This window comes from Sminthopsis crassicaudata, chromosome 4 (genome assembly GCF_048593235.1).
Source record: "Sminthopsis crassicaudata isolate SCR6 chromosome 4, ASM4859323v1, whole genome shotgun sequence".
Lineage (NCBI taxonomy): Eukaryota > Metazoa > Chordata > Mammalia > Dasyuromorphia > Dasyuridae > Sminthopsis > Sminthopsis crassicaudata.
Window position 1 is genome coordinate 228,171,333 of NC_133620.1, and position 20,379 is coordinate 228,191,711.

Below are 20,379 nucleotides of genomic sequence, written 5' to 3' on the forward strand. Positions count from 1 at the left end.
TCCTGGTTCTGCTTGTTTTGCTCAGCATCAGTTCATGTAAATCTTTCCAGGCCTTTGTAAAGTCAGCTTGTTCATCATTTTTCATAGAACAATAATATTCCATTACCTTCATGTACTGTTCTAATGTACTTGTTTAAGCCATTCCACAATTGATGGGCATCTACTCATTTTCCAATTCTTTGCTACCACAAAAAGCTTCTATAAAGATTTTTGCACATGTGGGTCCTTTTCCCTCTTTTATGATCTTTGGGATACAGACCCAGTAATGGTACTGCTAATTCAAAGGATAAGCACAGTTTGATAACTTTTTGAGCATAATTTTAAATTGCTCTCCAGAATGGTGGGATCAGTTCACAACTCCATCAATAATTCTTGCTTGTTCTATTGGCCACAGATACCAGCTATACTTATGTAGACTGATAAATCAGTGATTCAGTTCAAGTATCTATTTTTCAACCCTACACCCTACCAGGGACTCTCTTCCAAATCTTTACAACAACTGAAGCGACGTTTTCCATTGTTTCCTAAAATAGAGTGATTTATACATGCAAGATTCCATGAGCAGGAGGCAGAGAGGTCCTTCAGCTGGGGGAAATAAATAAATAAACCCAGGAGAAGAAGCTTCAACTTGTCCTTCGGAACTGCTCTAGAGGAGACACTAGAAACATCTCTGCACTCTCCCCCAGCACCTGATCAAATACAGATAAACAGGTCTGTATTGGGACAATCCCAGAGAATCTCAGCAGGGCTAGCACACCTGTTGGGTATCTGTAGTCAGTTAAGAAAGAAGGAAACAGCTGGAAGACAGGATCCTGTCTAAGAGAAAAAACCTGGGTTATACCTTAGGGGTTGGAAACCACACTAAGTGTGGAAGCTCAAGATCCTGGCTTAAAATCCTAGATCTGCCATTTACCAGTTACGGGACACTTGGCAAATCAATAGACTTCCCTGGGCTTCTGTTTCTTTATCTGTACAATGGGGGAGTTGGTTCCACTAGTTGACCTCTGAGATTTCTGCTGCCTCTTAAAAGAAGGCTCCGATGCTTGTTCCATCGTTTTAAGTTCTATCTGACTCTTCATGACCCCATTTGGGGGTCTTCTTGGCAAAGACTTTGCCAATTTCTGACATGGCTTACCATTTCCTTCCCCAGCTCATTTTAGAGATGAGGAAACTGAGGCGAACATTATTAAGTTAAGCCCAGGGTCATACAGCTAGTAAGTATCTGAAGTCTGATACTCTAGCCACTTTGGTGCTGCCTAGGGAATGGATTAGTTGCCCAGCTTCTAATGGGGAGAGTCATGAAATTATATTATCAGTAAATTTTTTATTTGTGCGCCTATCTTATATATTCATACACCCAGAACCATGTAAAATTTCTTGGGCAAAAGGGGATGGCAAGTGGAAAAAGTTTAAGAAGCTTAGATTATTGGACATTAAGATTGATAAGAATAGGACAATTCCCTAGAACTGAACTTCTCAATATTCCTTTTTATCATGGACCCCTTTGGCATTCTGGAGAAATCTATGAATCCCTTCTAAGAATCAAATTTTTAATGCATAAAATAAATTACATGAGATTATCCCCCAAACTTTTTTTGAAATACAGTTATCTAAATAATAAAATAAATAAACAAACAAACAAGTTCATGAACCCCTTGAAATCTAGCCATAGACTCTTTATGGAGCACAAGTAAAAACAACTGCCTTGCAGGGACAAACCTACCTGGAGGTAATTTTGATTGGTAACAAGCTCTTCTCTGCAATTGTACTTCATTTGTTCCTTTCTTCTCATCCTTCTATCTTGCCTTGATTTTGTCATTGGCTTGCAGGAGTCAAAATATTAGAAGATCAAGTATGGGACAAAAGAAATCAGAAGTTTTATTTGGGAAGGAGAGAATAAGCATATATAATATATATGTATATATCAGGCACTGTGCCAAGTTCTTTTCACATATTTGATCCTCACAAGAGCTCTGGTGGTTTTTCAATTTTTAAAGGAGTAGAGACTTTGTATATACATTTGCCTCATAAAAGTTTTTAAATTATATTTTAATCCTGTATATTTATTATATTATTGTACATATTGTATTATATTGTATAAATACAAATATTGTATTTTTATTCTATTTAACCCCCTGTGTATTTATTGTATTATTGTACATATTGTATTATATTGTATAAATATATTATATATTTAGCCACCAGATGGCATTCATATTCTCTGCCCAGGGAGTCAGTCCCAAGCTCATCCTGATGACAGAAGGGCTGAGTAATCACAATGCTTTCTATGCTCAAGGAAAACTGATGTCCTTTCTATTGATCAACTTCACCTCTCTCTAGATCAGCTACGGCTCCATTGTTAGAGTATGTTGATTTGTTGGTCTCTATTGTTGACTCTGAGCTCCAACCCACTATTGAAATCTTATCCCCTTTATTGAATTTGCTGTATTTCAGTGAGCACTAGGTTCAAAGATCTAAACTTGGCATTTCTGAGGCCATCTAATATCCAACTTTGTCACTTTGTAGATGAGGAAGCTAGAATCAGAGATTAAGTAATTGGCCCAAGATCATGTAGGGAGTCTAAAAGTAAAACTTGAAGTCATGTCTTCTAATTAAATCTCTTTTCCTTAAGTCACCTTTATGCAGAAGTAAATAAGCATGCTGGTGTTGTACATGTTCTGGGGCAGCTCTTTGAGTATCCTCTTGGCAGCTTGTAGAGCTTGGGACTTGGAGTCAGGACCACCTGAGTTCAGAGGTGATCCCAGGCATTGATTAATTGTGCGAAGCTAGGCTTGTCACTTAACCTCAATCTGCCTCAGTTTCTCCAACTGTAAAATGAGGACAATAACATTATCTACTTTGCAAAGTTGTTGTGAGGATCAAATGAGATAATGTGTATAAAGGTCAGATCCCCAGAGCATGGGAAGCTTCTTGTCTTCTCCGAAGTAATCCTGAAAGTTAGTGAGATTTTTTGTTCGTGAGTCTCTCCCAGGAGTATTTCTTTCTTCCCACCCCTACACCCCAGTGATTACCAGTTTATGCCAATTATTCAGAATTAATTAGCTTTTAGAAATAAGAATTTACTAAATCAGTATAGTTAGCACAACATATCCAGATCCGTAAAGTCAGTCTCATATTCTACCAAAAGTTCATGTTGTATCGTAGGGGATGGGTACAAGCACTTGTGACAAAAGAAAGAAACTTACAGATTCTAGTTATTGAGGTCTTTTTCTCCCCTTTTGTGGGATGTCCCCTGAGGTATAGTACAGCTTTTCTGCTGAGTTGCTGGTAGAACTTTGAATCTGCCTTTTTCCATCATGCCCTTGGGTCCTAATACAGACATTGTTTCCAGCTTCTTTTGTCCCTGAGATGTTGTTATAACAAAAAAAAAACAAACAAAAAAAAAACCCAAAACAAAACAAAAAAACAAAAACCCAACTTCTAAAGCTCATGAGATTTTACTCTTGGCAAGGATTAGAGTGAGGATGAGGGGCAGGGAGTATAGAAATGTGCTGAAGAAGACCAAAGCCAAAGCATTCTACTTGCCTCCACAAATAAATTTTTTTCCTATAAAATATTCACATTTTCTTCTATTTTAAAAAATCTTCTGACTTTGCTTTATTATTTCTTGATGTCTCTTGGAGTGATTAGTTTCCATTTGGCCAATTCTAATTTTCAGGGAGTTATTTTCTTCAGGAATATTTTGTATCTCATTTTCTAATTTTCATATCCTTCTTCCATAAGTTTCATTTTTTAAAAAGATCGTTTAGTTCATTTTAAAAAATAAACAATTCTTTAATTCTTCTAGGAATAATTTTTGGATTGTTGCCCAAGCTGCATTATTTTTCAAGGCCTTACTTGTAGGTGTTTCAAGTCATTGTCTTAAAACACTTCTGTGTTTTAAACTACTCTGACATCAAAATTAGTTCCTTATGATCTGGTTCTTTTTTAAAATGTACTCATTCTGCCAGCCTATTTCCTGATTTTTGTGTCCTGCTGCTGCTTTCACATCTCAATCTGTGGTCTACTTGTTTTTAGTAGTCCAAAAGGAGTGCAATCCAGGAAGAGGTCTCTTCACTGATCTAAGCTCTCCATTCTCCTGACTCAGGTTTAGGGCTGTTGATTTATGCATGATTGGATTTCAGGAGATTATTGCTGGGTTAGCCTGCTGGGACGTTCAGCCGGTTCAGGATGACTAAACTGCTGTCCCCTCTTTGGTCAGAAACTCCTCTCCTGGTTTATTCCACTATAGGCTTGTGTGCAGAATTAAAAGGTGGAACTGAGTTCCCCACTCTCATTCTGGCATTACAACCACACCAGTATGTTTCCAGAACTTATTCTGCACCCACTAATCAGCCAAGGTCCTGCTCGATCTTCTCCACTACTCTCTGTCCTGAATCTATAACCCAGAACTGAGTAATGGTCAAAAGAATTGACAGATAACATCCGTTCTGCACCCAACCTAGTTCAAATATCTCCTAGGATCACACACTGATGCTTTTTCTAAGTCATTAAGGAGAATGCTGCATTAACTAGTCAAAAATGTTTCCTCTTATTTATCTTGACTCCACCTTAACAATTCCTTCTCAAAGACCAGCTTGGACATTTCCATCACTAAGGAATTAAATGCTCAAATTTGTGATTCTAAACTAGCTCTCTGATTTGATAAAAGCCCAGCAGAGCATGACCAATCCTTAACCAGTTTAATATGTCACAATAGTTCATGCAATGGCTTTCAAAGATAGTTAATTGATAAAAGACAGTTGACAGTTTAACATTTATGAGTGATTCAATAGAAAACTGCTTTCCCCTTGGTTAAGGAATCTTGGCACCTACTTTAAGGGGAGCAGGAATAACTTAATTGAGTCAATTTACCTCCTTTTACATTTGTATGTTGCATCCAGCTGTTTTTACTCATAGCATAGTATCAATAATCCAATAAATGGTTCATAATAACTAATATACAATGCATGATAAGTCATAAAATATCTACCAATTGGTTGAGAGCTTACTATTTTCCTTATTCTCAAAAGCCCCTAAGAAAGGACACAGTAGCTCTAGGAAATGTACAACCTTCATCCCTTCATGGGTGCTAAGGGGAGCATGGGACTAAGAATAAAGAACTGAGTTTGAATCCTGACCATTTATTAGCTGTGTAACTCCTGACAAATCTCTTAAGACCTGTCTGCCTCCGTTTCCTTACCTGCAAAATGGAGATAATAATAGCAGTTACCTCACAGTGTTGTTATTAGGATCGATTGAGTTAATATAAGTAAAGTGCTTTGCACATCCTCAAGGTGCTATATAAATATCTGATGATCAGATGAAGGAGGGGAATACAATTCCCATAACATGTCCTATTCATATTTCCGGTAGGACTAGCCATTAGGGGCCAGTGCTGAAACTCTGGAAGCACAAAAGATCCAGGACTCATGATATGGGGAATGTAGTAGAATCTGGGTAACCTTTGGATCTTGGCTCAGCCATTAGCTTGATCCTGCCTATCTTTTTGTTGCTACAGGCCCCTCTTTTGTGGCCATAACTAACTAGCATGGAGCAGAGTGAGTGAAGTAGGTGGTTAACCCAGGCAAGACACCTGCTACCTCCATCACCGGTCCTGACCTCCCTCCCACATAGATCCTAAGTGTGGCAACCTTCTGCTGGAGATCTGTCACCTCATTTCAACAATATCATACAGGTTATACTGACTTTAAATTAAAGTTCTGAAAAGCCAGACTAAGTCTTTTAAAAACATAGCCACTAAGGTTATCTTGATTTCACAGGAAATAAAAGACCTCTCTCCCAGACACTGGAGACCAGACTTTATACTACCTTTATCTAATACTAATATAAAGAGAAATATCTTTATCTCAATTCTGAGTCATGGCTTCTAATACTTTAGAAGATATTTCCTTTATCTTCTAAAGTCTGTAGGATGGTCTCAATTGATTACATTCTTCTCACTCAAGGGTTCTTAGCCTTTTTTGAATTATGGACCCCTTTGGCAGTCTGAGAGAATTTATGAACCCCTTCTCAGGATGATGTATTTAAATGCATAAAATAAAAAACATAGAATTATAAATGAAATTTAAAAATTTAAATATGTTTATCTCTAACTATAAATATGTAAAAAAAAAAATGTAAAAGTCCGACAATACAAATATATAGATGTAGATATACATATGTTTTTTGTGTATATATTTATATATACACAAATTCACACAAATATATGTATGTATGTATACATGCATATTAGTTGTTAAATTGTTTTAATCATGTTTAACTCTGTGACTCTATTTGGAGTAGTTAGTAGTTTCCTTCACCTGTTCATTTTACAAATAAGGAGCTGTCACAATGGATGGAAATGGAGCACAGTCCAGCACAGACCTGGCTCCAACAAACCAGGAGTAGGCTTTGGGAGCCATGACTGAATCAGCTGCTTCCTGAGCTTTCAACTCACAGACCATAAGACCAATTCAAACAACTAGTCAGGAGATTATAGGGGGGGGGGGTTCTGTCTCTTTGCTAGTACTGAGGCAGGGCCCTATTGCTTTGCCCATATTTAGATCCAGGTCATAGTCCTAAGTTGAGGAAATGCACTAGCTCCACAGCTTGTGGTCATTGTAGAGTGGTGACCCTCCTCACAGTTCCAGTACAGAAAAAAGTGCTTGTGGTCACTCACAGACCAGCGCACAGGCCAGGAGAATAGCAAACACACTTCTCCTTAGATCATATCACCTTAGAAGAACTGAAAACTTGCTGGTCCTTAGAAGTATTTTTGAAAAGCAGCTGCACAAAACCTCTGAAGTTCAGGAAAATGCACCCTCTTCCCTGGAAGCATAATTCCACTTTAACAAGCAGTTAAAAGTCAAGTAATAGGCTGGGAAAACAAGGGAACATCAGAAAAAAATTCTGATCATAGAAAGTTACTATGGTGACAAAGAAAATCAAATAGCACACTCAGAAGAAGATAACAAAGTCAACACTCCTACATCCAAATCATCCAAAAAAAAAAAAATAAGAATTGGTCTCCAGCCATGGAAGAGCTCAAAAAAAGATTTTGAAACTCAAGTAGAAGTAGAAGAAAATTGGGAAGAGAAATGAGAGTGATGCAAGAAAATAATGAAAAACAAGTCAAGAATTTGGTAAAGGAGAAAAAAAAGACTGAAGAAAATGACACCTTAAAAAGCAGAGTAGGTCAAATGATATAAAAACCCTCAAGAAGAAGAATGCTTTAAAAAGAATTGGCTAAATGGAAAGATTGGCACAAAAATTCACTTAAAAAGTAGAATAGGCCAAAATAATTCCTTAAAAATTAAAATTGAATAAATGAAAGCTAATTACTTTGTGAAAAATTAAGACACAATAAAACAAAATCAAAAGAATGAAAAAATAGAAGACAATGTTAAATATCTCATTGGAAAAACAACTGATCTGGAAAATAGATCCAATAAAGATAATTCAAAAATTAATAGACTACCTGAAAGTCATGATCAAAAAAGAGCCTATAAATCATCTTTCAAGAAATTATCAAGGAAAACTTACCTGATATTCTAGAACCAGAGGTTGAAATAGAAATTGTAAGAATTCACTATTCACTTCCTGAGATCCCAAAATGCAAACTCCCAGGAATATTATAGCCAAATTCCAGGGCTCTCAGATCAAGGTGATTTAGCATCTTTTACATGAAAGGATCAAATGGCTTGAAATATGATATTCCAGAAGGCAAAGGAGAAAGCATTACAACCAGGAATCACCAAGCCAGTAAAACTGAGTTATAATTCTTCAGGGGAAAAAGTGTACATGCAATAAAATAGGGGATTTTCAAGAATTGTTGATGAAAAGACCATGTCTAAATAGAAAATGACTTTCAAATACAAAACTCAAGAGAAGTAAAAACAGGTAAACAGGAGAGAGAAATCAAGAGGGACTTAATAGATATAGGAATCCTTATATCCCTATATGGGAAGATGATACTTGTAACTCAAGAATTTCTCTTTTCTCATAGATAGATAGAGGAATATGTATAGACAGGCACAGGTGTGAGTCGAATATGAAGGGATGGTATCTTAAAAAGTAAAATTAAGGGATAAGAATGGAATATACTGAGAGAAAGGGAAAGGGGAGGGAAAATAATGTATTTATCTCATAAAAGAGGTAAAGCTTTTATAGTGGAGGAAAAGGGAGCAGAAGGGTGAGTGAACTTCAATCTCAAAAGAATTGGCTCAAATTGGGAATAACATACACATTATTAAGGGTTAATTCTTCTGAGTTATTTTGTATTAGCAACAGCTAAAGAGAACTAGGTCTTGCTTTTTCCAAGGTCCTTCTTTATTGCTGACCTATTTTTTGCAGGTTGTTTCCTTGCTGTTAATTCAATTATTTTTTCTAAAAATGGGGGATTTATTGGGTATGACATCTCTGGATGTTTTTAGACTTCTCCAATCTATTTTCCAACCTTTCATCTTCTGATGTGACAATCTAGGGTCTTAAATACATACAATTATCCCTTTCACATCACAATTTACCCCATCTCAGTTTTGATATATTTAAATGGGAGTTTTTAGGGAGTTTTCTGGAAGCCACAGAAAAAGTTTAGAAACTCAGAAATGCATAAAATGCATCTACAGTATTGCAGAATATCAACCCAAATTTTACAATAAAATACTATAAATACCCCATAAAAGGAATATGGTTTTTCCAAATCACAAGGATGCCCCACTTTTAACCTCCGTCATGTAGAAGGAATAACTATAGCTCTTTCCTCAAGTCCCTTCAGTTCTGACCAAGTCATGAGATTCCAAACATTAGACCCACTAGTCTTAAAACTAGGAAACCTATACCACTTTCACCCTTGAGAAATGCCCTATTCAATCTGACTCCCTTTTCTCTCTTGATCTAAAGTCCATATGGCTCCTCCACCCTCACAGATTTCTACTCTTGTTAGAGTTTGGAGAATCCTTAGAGATTATATCGCCCACAATTTTACTGATAGGAAAATTAAGGCCAAGAGTAGGGAAATGACTTCAGGATCATAGAACAAGTTAGTGGTGGAACTAGGATTGGAACCCTTATATCTCCTCAAAATCAGGGAAATATTTTTGAGGTTTGCTATCTTGGGCCACTGGAGAGAACTGCGCTTTCTCTTTTTCTCTTTCTCTTTCTTTCTTTCTCCCTATTTCTGTTTTTCTCTATCCCTCAGTCTCTCTCTATTTCTCAGTCTCTGACTATCTCTGTCTTTCTCTGTCTCTCTCACCTATACCCTATTTGGATTAGTTTTGTTTTTCTATTTCTAATTTATCTGCCTACAGCAAATTTCCTTAGCTGTTATATTTGGATCTGCTTTTGGTGGTGAAATTGCTCTTGCTAGGTACTGCTTCAGACTGGAATGGGGCCCTATGATCTGGGACCTTAAGGGCCATGAAGACCAAGGAATCCATGATCTCTTTCTCTCTCTCTCTCAGCCTGATTTTCCCTCCCATTGGTTCCAGTATGAACACTCCCCCCAGACTCTTTCTGACCATGGATCCTTCAGCCGGACTGCCCTTAGCTCCTTCCTCAGATAATAAGCAGGGCTAATGGACACACCTTAAAGTCAAAGGATGCTGGGATACCTCTACTTTGTCTCCCTGCTGATTCATGGCTCACACCATACACCAGGGAGGAGTTGTTTTATGAACTCCAGGTTTCACAATAATTAAAAGTAATGTTTAGTATATGTAGGATGAGACATATCAACATATTTCTCACATCATCCTACCCCCACACCCTGGTGCATGATCATATCAACAATACGCAAGCAAACATGGTTGTCAAGAGTGTGTAGTTAAATGATTAACAACCAGCTCTGAGGGGTGGGGTAAAGGGAATGTACCCAAAACACACCTTTAAATTTAATCTGCATTATTAACATTTTCTTCATCACTTTCTTAATTGTAGTCTACCAACAAAACATTTCAATTCATTAATATTTGCTCCATCACTTTCTGAATTCTAGACAATAAAACAATTAAATCAAGCCATGACTTGTAATGTTTGCTGTTTTCCAAGGTGTAAATGCTCACACCAAAAATTTAACAATCAGTCTCTCCCAAGTGGATTCCAGCATACTACTATCTAATCAGGCAACCTAGTGGCTCCCAATTACATTATCATCATCCTTCCATTCCCTCATCACCACTCCCAGATATTTCTTTTTCTTCAGCACGGAACTCATTGGCATATTAGGTTATCATGTCTATTTTAGGCCTTAGATAATGGTTTGTTTTGTACCTTTCTAGTATATTTATTTGTTTTGTTTCGGGAGGAAATTGGGGTTAAATAACTTGCCCAGGATTACACAGTTAGTAAGGATATGAGATCAAATTTGAACTCAAGTCCTAGGGCTCTATCCTCTGTGCTCTCTAGCTTCAAGTATATTTTTTATGCATTTATCACTTCCACAACACAGCTTTCCCTATCATAGATCTTGATATATTTTGCAAGTTGGCTTAAGGAATAAAATGGGAATTTTGGGGGAGTTTTGCAAAAGCCACAAATAATACATGAAGGCCAACAGACCACACGGAAAAAGTTTAGAAACTCAGAAATGCATAAAATATATGTATAATTTTGTATAATATCAACATAATTTATCACTTAATACCATGAAAATTCAGACTTTTTCTCCGGTACAAAGGCCAAAAAATTTTATGTGGATTTTCCAGAATATAGGGACGCCACATCCCTTAACCCCTGTGATGTGGAAGGAATGACTAGGTTAGTTTAATGCATGGTGTAGGGAGAAATGTTAGAATCACAGGCTCATAAGAGTAAAGTTGAAAAAAGACTTAGAGATCATCTAGTCCAACTCCCTCATTTTATACATGAAGAAACTGAAGCCTTTAGCAAGTAATTTGCTCAAGGTCACACAGACAATGAGTAATAATAGAGGCACAATTTGAATTCAGGTCCTCTGACCTCAGAACAAGTATTCTTTCCACTATATTACACTATCAGAATCCTGCTCCTCTAAGGTCCAGCTCTAAATCTGTGATCCTATAAACACCTAGAGAGCAGGAGTTTAATAAACTTCCATTCCTGAATTGGGGGCGACTGGGCTGTTCAGTGCCACATGAAGTCAGGTATCTACCTACTCATCTTTTTGAGTTCAAATCTAGCCACAGACACCACTAGCTGTATGATCCTAGGCAAGTCACTTAACCCTGTTTGCCTCAGTTTTCTCATCTGTAAAATGAGATGGAAGAGAAGATAGCAAACTACTGCAGTTATCTCTGTCAAGAAAACCCCAGATGGAGGAATGAAGAGTTGGAGATGTCTTAAATGACTGAATTATAACAACAAATTATTGAATTGAATAACAGTCTCTCTAAGCATCAAACCTTGTGACCATAGAAGTTGTCCTTGAACCCTGGAATGAAACAAGTTGAGATGGTAAAGTTTCATAAACTGACTTACTATGGCTACCGACCACCATCAGCTGGAGAAGTGGTCATTTAGGATGAGAAATTATATTTCTACTTTCTCTTTTTCATTGTCCCCAAAAAACACTTAAAGCTTTGTGACCCTAAGTAAGTCATTAGATTTTTCTCAGCCTCAATTTCCTCATCTGGAAAATGAATATAATAATAGGACCCACCTGACAAAATCATTGTGAAGATCATTTGCAAAGAATTTATAAAAAGTTGAAAGGGGGGGAGGATTCTAAGAAGATGGTGGAATAGGTTGGTAAATTTCAAACTCTCCAGATTTCCCCCACAAATAGAATAAATTTATACCTCAGGGTAAACATAGACTAGTGAAAAATCTAGAGGACTTGGGGCAGAACTGGGGCCTCCTGATACAACCTGAGAAGATCTGAAGAAAGACCCCAGGCTGGGGAATAAACCTGTCTGAAGTGTAAACGTCTCTGGACCAGCTCTGAAAAAACATCTAGTGGGGATCTGCGTTTGGCTGGGGCTTCTGCAGGAACCACAGAGACGTTCTCCTGGACTGTTTGTCTAGTCAGGGTTTGAGTCTGGGAAGATGAAGTGAACCTGGGGTGATTGGGAATGCTAAGATGAAGTCCTGGTAGAGAAGGAACAGCACCTGGTGAATACAGAAGCAGCGGAGCAGGGATGCTGCAGGCTGTGGGCACTTATAAAAGGGGAGCTCTTGGTTTGGGGTTCTTGCTCAGAGTGGAGAGCTGAAGGGAAGCTTGAGGCACCATCTCCCCACTCCACAATTAGAGATGCTTATATTATTATTATTTTTTTAAATTAACCAGCAAAGAAAAAAGAACCCCACCATTGGGAAGACTGGGGTGTATCTTCAGAGGAAGACACTTTAGTAAAAAAAAAAAAGCTTCTACCCTAAAGAATAATATGAAATGGCTCTCTGCCCAGAGAATTTATAGAACCAAAAAAAGAATTTAAAAATCAAATGAGAAACATGGAGGAAAAACTAAGAAAAAATTTAAAACCATCCAAGAAAAACGAGATTATAGGGGAAAAAAAGTTAATCAATTAGACAAGGAGGTACATAATCTCAAAGATGAAAATAAATCTTTGAAAATTAGAATTGGATGGGGAAAGCCAGTGAAGCTATGAGAGGCCAAGAATAACAAAACAGATTTTTAAAAATGAGAAAATAGAACAGGATGTGAAACATCTTATAAGAAAAATGACAAATCTGGAGACCAGATCAAAAAAAGAAAACATAAGAATAATTGGACTGCCAGAAAGTTGTGGCCAAAAAGAAACCTTAACACAATAATATAGGAAATAATCCAAGAAAATTGTCACATGAGGGGAAAATTGAAATAGAAAAAAATCCACTGATCACCACCTAAAAAAGACCCTTTGTGGGAAAGACACAGGAATATTATTGCCAAATTTCAAAAAACCCAGATCAAGAGAAAATCTTGCAAGAAACAAGAAAAGAACAATTCAAATACATTGGAGCTACAATTAGAACTTATCAGCAGCTACAATAAAAGACCAAAGGTCCTGGAGTCATATTTACAGACAAATTTTCCATAATTTTGAATTTTAAAAAAAATGGATCTTCAATGATTGCAGATTTTCAGGACTTTCTATGAACCAAACCTGAACTTAACAGGAAATTTAACATATAAAAGCCAATATTAATTTTAAGGAACTCAACATAGACTAAACTGTTTAAACATGGACAAATTCTTTATGTTTTTTTAATATGGAAATTTTCTACTATATGTTTAAGAGTCACATCAACAATAGGATAGCTCAAAAGAAAGATTGGCAAAGATAAGGTAAAAATAGTTACCGTGTTATACAAATAAGGTGCAGAGGAAGAATAGTCACAGAGCCATTCAGGGGGAAGGAGGGCTTGTAGTTCTGAAAACTTACTTACAAAAACTTAAAATGCTACATAAATTCTAGGTATTAATCCAACCCCTTTATTTTTTACAGATGAGGAAACTGACACAAAATAATTTGTTCAAGATCATATAGGTAGTAAATATCAGGGCTGGGATTTGAACTCAAGCTTTGTGACTCCAAGTTCAATGGCCTTTCCATTTGTCACAGACAATAATAGTTCCCAGGGCTACTCCCTCGTAGGACTCCACCCTTATTTTGTCATATACCATGGTGATCTCATCCTTCATTTTAGTTTCAAGAACTTTTCATTTGTCTCCTCTTGACCTCTGACTTCAGAGTTCATAAATGTGGTCCAGTGGGTTGGGAACTGAGGAAGACTTGTCCCAAATGTTAGCAATCTTCTACTGGCCAACTACAAGAACAATTTATGGCAAATTATAAAGTAAAAACTTTTTTTTTTCCCTGTAAATTGTTTTTTTCCTCAATTACATATAAAAACAACTTTTAACATTCATTTTTTAAAATATAATTTTGAGTTTCAAATTTTCTCTTTTTCTCCCTCTTCCCTAAGATGGTAAACAATTTAATATAGATTACATATCATGTAAATCATATTTCCACATTAATCATGTTGTCAAAGAAGAAACAGAACAAAAGGGGAAAAAAACTACCAAAAATATAAACAAAGTGAAAATTGTATACCTTGATCTGCATTCAGATTTCTTCAGTTCTTTTTGTAGATATGGAAAGCATTTTCCATCATGAGTCTTTTAGAATTGTCTCAAATCATCACATTATTGAGAAAAGCTATCATGGCTAAATATCACACGTCCTGCTACTTTGTACAATGTTCTTCTGGTTCTGCTCATTTTACATTGCATTGGTTCAGATAAGTCTACATTTTTTAAAAACTGCTTCAAAACTAGAGACAGTAAATCCGTTTATTGCCCTATAAACTTGATGGTCCAGTATATCTGAGTACTGGAACAGAACCAAGATGGTGGAGAGTGGACAGGTCTTTGTCTGAGCTCTTCTTGGCTTCCCACAGATCAACACCAGATCAGGCCTCTGAACAAGTTTGGAGTGACAGAATCTACAAATATGTGGAGTGTAATAAATTTCCAGGTTTTTTGGAAGAACTCAGGAAAGTTCTATTTCATTTGGGCATGAAGAAGATGACCAAGTGCAGGTACTGCTCAGGGACCCAGGGCAAAGTGACCTCTGTGTGCCAGGGGAATATACTGGAAGATTTGTAGCCAAAATATAGCAGTTTTTCGTACTTTACCCTGCTTCAATGGATCAGCAGATTAGCTGTGAAACCTCAACTCTAAGGCAAATAGCCACAGCCACCCAGAACAGGAAGGAAGCCAACAGCATCAGCCCCCAAGGTACAGTGAAGCTTCTGTAACCTGTAGAACAAACTTGTGAAAATCTATCCTTTGCCATAAGAAGAGACCTTAACCTTTAAAAATCATCAAAAAAGCAAAAAAGAGTTCTAGCTATAAATGGCTTTTATGAAGATAGAGAACAGACCTCAAACACTGAGGACACCAAAGACAAAACATCTTCAGATGAAAGCTCAAAGAGTGATATGAATTAGTCTCCATCTCACAAGATTTTCTTGAAAGTATTCAAAAGGATCTTAAAAGAGAGTTAGAAGAAAAATGGGAAAAGGAAATGAGAGCTCTGGAAAAGGAAACGGAAAATATCTGAAGAAAATCACTCCTTAAAAATAGTTTTGGTGAAATGGAAAATAAAATTAACTCCTTGAAAAATAGAATTTCTAATGGAAAAAAAATCCAATGAACAAAACAACTTATTTAATTAAGTTCAATTGGCCAAATACAAAAGGAGGTTAAAAAAAAACTAACTAAAGAAAATAATTCACTAAAAATTAGAATTGAACAGATGGAAGCAAATGACCCAATGAGACATCAAGAATCAAACAAAACAAAACAAAAATGAAAAAAAATAGAATAAAATATAAAATACCTCATAGGAAAAACAACTGACCTGGAAAATAGATCCATGAGAGATCATTTAAGAATTTTTGGATTCCCTGAAAACCACAATGAAAAAAAGAGTCTAGACAACATATTTCAAGAAATCAACAAAGAAAACTGCCCTGATATCTTAGAACCAGAGGACAAAATAGTCATTGCAAGAATCCACCAATCATTTCCTGAAAGAGAATTCAAAATGAAAACTCCAAGGAATATTGTAGCTAAATTCCAGAATTATCAGATCAAGGAGTAAATACTACAAGCAGTTGGGGTGGGGAACAATTCAAATATTGAAGAGCTACAATCAGGATTACCCAGAATCTAGCAGCTTCCACTTTAAAGTATCAAAGAATCTGGAATATGATATTCTGGAGGGCAGTATACCTGAGTATTTATTATTGGATAAATTTGTTCTCATATCAGACAGAGTGAATCTGCCACCAATTCAAAGTTCTATTACTCAAAAGATAAGAAATATAGTTGGATACTCATTTTTATTTTCCTATTTTATAAAGAAGGTTAGTAAATTATAATTTTCCATTAGAATTTTTTCCCCTACAAAACACTGATGTGTTCCTAACCTTAAGCATCTTAAAAATTCTCTTAATGGTTTTCACTTGCCATTCTATTTGCATAAGAATGACTACAGACCTGTAAGGATATCATTTATTAATGTTTGATGTAAGATATACAGTAATATGGTGAATTAAATCTAGAATTATTTCTTTGTCTTAATTTTATCCTTCAGAAGTAATTTTGTCATATTATAAATCAACTTATTATAAATCAGTTATATCTTCTGGTAATTTACCACCTTCCCGAAATAGATTTGACATCATAAATGGCTAAGCAAACCTTCATAATGTCATTTTCTAGCCTTAGATTAAAAAAAAACAACATCAGGCAGCATATTTGTTCACCTATGTTCCCCCTTTTTATCCCTGATATTTTCATTATCATCAACAACTGTATGAACATTGGGATCCTGGTTTGTCTTCATTAATTTAACATTATCATCCTCATTTATTAAAGAACAGTGAAAAAAAATTAATCAGTGGCAGAAACTAATTAGTAGCTAGAAATCTGGACATTTCTTCTTTTAGCAATTTTTCATGCTTCTGAAAAATACAAATCAAAACATAATGGCATTTTATGATAATCTATCTATTTCTGAAATCAAGGAAAGAGACATGAAGTAAATGAAAAGTTTGGCTACATTTTGATTTCCTTCTTTTTTTTTTTTTTCCTTCAATTTAAAATTTTTAGTTTAAGTGCTTCTTAACTTAGTAAAGAAGGACCAGCCAAGCTGCCATAGACCTAATTTATTACCAACATTCTCCCAACTAAGTGATACAATGGATAGAATGCTAGGCCTGGAGTCAGGAAAATTCATCTCCTTGAGTTCAAATCCTGTCTTAGATTCACTTGAATGAATTTTGTTTTACTTTACAAGGGATAAAGTTGAGGCCAGGAAAAGTTAACTGACTTTTTCAAGGCCATAAAGCTAAGAGAGCTGGGATTTGGATTCAGATTCTGACTCATCTATGGTCTTTCCCCAGTAACACGGTACTAACATTGTATGTATTTTTAGCAGTTTTCCTTGGGAAAATGAGAGAATTCTTTAGTTAAATTAAAACATCCTTTGATTTCTACTCTCTGTGTGATCATAGGCAAGTCACTTAACCCTGTTTACCTCAGTTTCTTCAACTGTAAAATGAGTTGGAAAAGGAAATGTCAAACCATTTCAATATCTTTGCCAAGGAAATCCCAAATAGGAGCATGAAGAGTTGGACATGACTGAACAATAACAACAAAAAATTCTCCCATAAGGTTGGAATTGTATAGGCGAACTGACTAAACTGCATTATATATATCCACAGAAAGTAAGAGGAAAGGGAATGCAGTAATTGAAATTTCTCCCTGTATCCATTTGAGCCAATAAAAAGGAGCTAGATACTTTAAGAAAACTATTTTCTCTAAGAGAAAAGACAAATTTACATTCATTGATGAAGTTCATTATAAGGAGTTCTTTATACCAGTGGAATAAAACTCTAACTTAGAAAACTACATATTAAAATTATCTATATTTTATTGTATTTTTACTTATTTTGTTAAATATTTCCCAATTATGTTTTAATCTCATTAAGAAGCACTGAGAAGGGATAAGACATTGATACCTCTGCCTTACACCAAGAAAATCCCAAATCTAATCATTAATCCTAACACTGCTGTTAAACTGTCAAAACAAAATAGCAAACTCAGGTTATCCAAACCTGGTTACACAACTTTTATATTTTAGAACTAAATTTTAAGACATAATAAAATGAGATATAAAGACAATCTGCACGATGATTTGAAATGCTTCAGCCAATTCTAGGAAATATTAGATTGAAACCTCAAAATGTTCAACATTCTGAAGCAAAGTCAACCAAAAGCAGATCTAATCACAGATTTAGAGCTGATGGGGAAACTAAGTCTCAAGAGATATTGACTTGTTCAAGATCATACGTAGTATAACCCAAAGAATGTTATTTAAAATGATTAAGGAATCCTCTCATTTTCCAAGGAAAATTGCTAAATATATCCACAATGTTACTACCGTTGTACTGGGGAAAGATCCCTGACTCTTTTATCAGAGAATCTATATCCAAATCTCACTTCTATTACTTTGTGTGGCTTTGAGAAAATTAATTAACTTCCCCTGGCCTCAGTTTTATCATTTGTAAAATAAGTGGATTGAAGAAACTGGCTCCTGAATTCCCTTCCAGTTCTGACCTATAATCCTACAATCACAAAATCAAAAACATAAGGCAACAGAACCACTAACTTTTATGAAATGCTGGGAAATGCCCTCCTACATGTTCTCTGTAGGCATCCCCCAGCTTAAGAATGGATTATATTCTAAAAGTTTCAGAGTCAGTTGTTTGGAACTCTGAATATTTTCCCACAGACACAATATATTATACATAGTGGTTAGGCTCCTGGACTAGTTTGCAAAAGCTGAAGAAACATTTTTTTAAATTTCCCCTTAAGAGTACTCTAACCTCTAATTTAAGATCCAGCCAGAGATGACAAATTTTGATTTTACCCACAATGTAGTTGAAATATCTATTGTACTATTAATGCTCAGCATTTAACACACAGTATATAGAAGATTCAGTATTATAAAAATTATGTAACAATCTTATAAATATTAAATATTATCAGTAAGGTATTAAATGTTGATTGAATTGATGAATGAATAATCCTAAATATTTTTTTTCAAAAAATGCATTCAGGATTCCATTTTGGAATACTTTTAGCAGACTTACCTTTTCCCTTTCTTCTTACTTCTTCTCCCTGCATATAGGATCAGAATCAAAGATTTCTCCTTATCTTATGTTCTTGTGTATATATTGTTTGTTTTTATAAAGAATTAAGAACTTCTTTCCTTTTTTGATATGATTTTTCTTGTATAGCATGATAAAGGTGGAAATATGTTTAGAAAAATTGTACATATTTATTTATATTGAATTATAATTTGCTCTCCTGGGGAGAGAGAGGTGAGGAGAGAGGAAGAAAAAGGTGAAACACAAGATTTTGCAAGGGTGAATGTTGAAAATTATCTTTGCATATATTTTGAAAAATAAAAAGCTATTATTAAAAAAAATAATAATTATGAGCAAAAAGAAACAAGCATAGATATGGCCCCTTTGGATGTAGTGTTCATGTTGTTATTCTCCTTAGTTGACTTCCTCCCTATCTGGTAACACCTTTCAAGTATTCTTTGCCAAATTATCATTCATATCCTGCCTCGTAACTATGGATACCTCTCAGGATATGTTCTGGTCCCTCAAATTTGAAGCGTCATAAGCTGTTGATTGCTCAAAAATAAGGACTGAGAAGAGACAATGAATTAGTCAATTAAGAAATCATTGGGAAGTATAGGACGTTTTTTTTAGGCAAGTGATAAGGTCAGAATCCAAACTGCAAAGAGCTAAAGAAGTGAGATGAGAGGAACTAAAGACAAGAAGCTTAATTTCTAAATGTGTGATTAAGAAAGAGAAAAGAGAAAAAAGGAAAATCATTTGAGGGAATGATGCAGAAGACTTGAGTGTGTTTGTCAACAACAGAGAAGGAGCCATTATCTAGAGACAGATTAGAGAATAAAGTGGGAGGGGGATTGAGAGAAATCTGTCAGAAGAAATCTATCAGGAAAATAGCATTAAAGGCAGAAGTAGAAGGGTTTTGAAACAGTGAATCATGTTTTCATCAGACTGGAAAAGAAAATGAGTGTAAATGTGTCTCTTTTACACCCTCAGTCTAAGAATGTTATCTATAGACTTCTCTATAGGGAGACTGGTATCCTTTAGCTCTTTAACTTATGGTTTTACATTTAGGCTCCTGTATAAACTAGACTGAATAGCTTCTAATGGGTTAAGCACAGAAGGTGGTCTCTGTGCCCTTGGGGTTTCCATACCTGCTAAAGGTATAACCTCTAGATTTATCTCATCCTCCTTGGCAAAAGACCCTCTCAGGTTTGGACAAGCCTGGAATGCCTCCTGCCCAAGAATTCAGAAAAATTGGGTTTCCTCTCTTTGTAGATTTTGACTTGGAGCTTCATGTGGTCTATTGTCTCATATCAATTGCCCAGTTGTCCACTTTCCCAGAATTTATGCAGGATTTGGTTATAGCTCATTATGGTCCTTCATAATACAGCTCCAACCTCTGCTATTACCTTAATGGCAAAATGACTTAATAAGTGCCAAAATTGATTTTTTCAGGGGTCATGACTCTCTCTCCTTGGCCACAATCACCTCATCTTGCCATGAACTTGCTGTAATCTATGGCCAGTCTTGGCAAGAGCGTGGTGCAGCAGACAGGCAAATGGACCTGGACAAATCACTTAACCCAGTTTGCCTCATCTAAATTGGAGAAAGAAATGACAAATCATTCCAGTATTTTTGTCAAAAAAAACCCTCAAATGGGATTACAATGTCCACTGTGTCCACTGATGGTATATTTCCTTAACAAAGTCCCAATCTCTCCAATATGCTTTT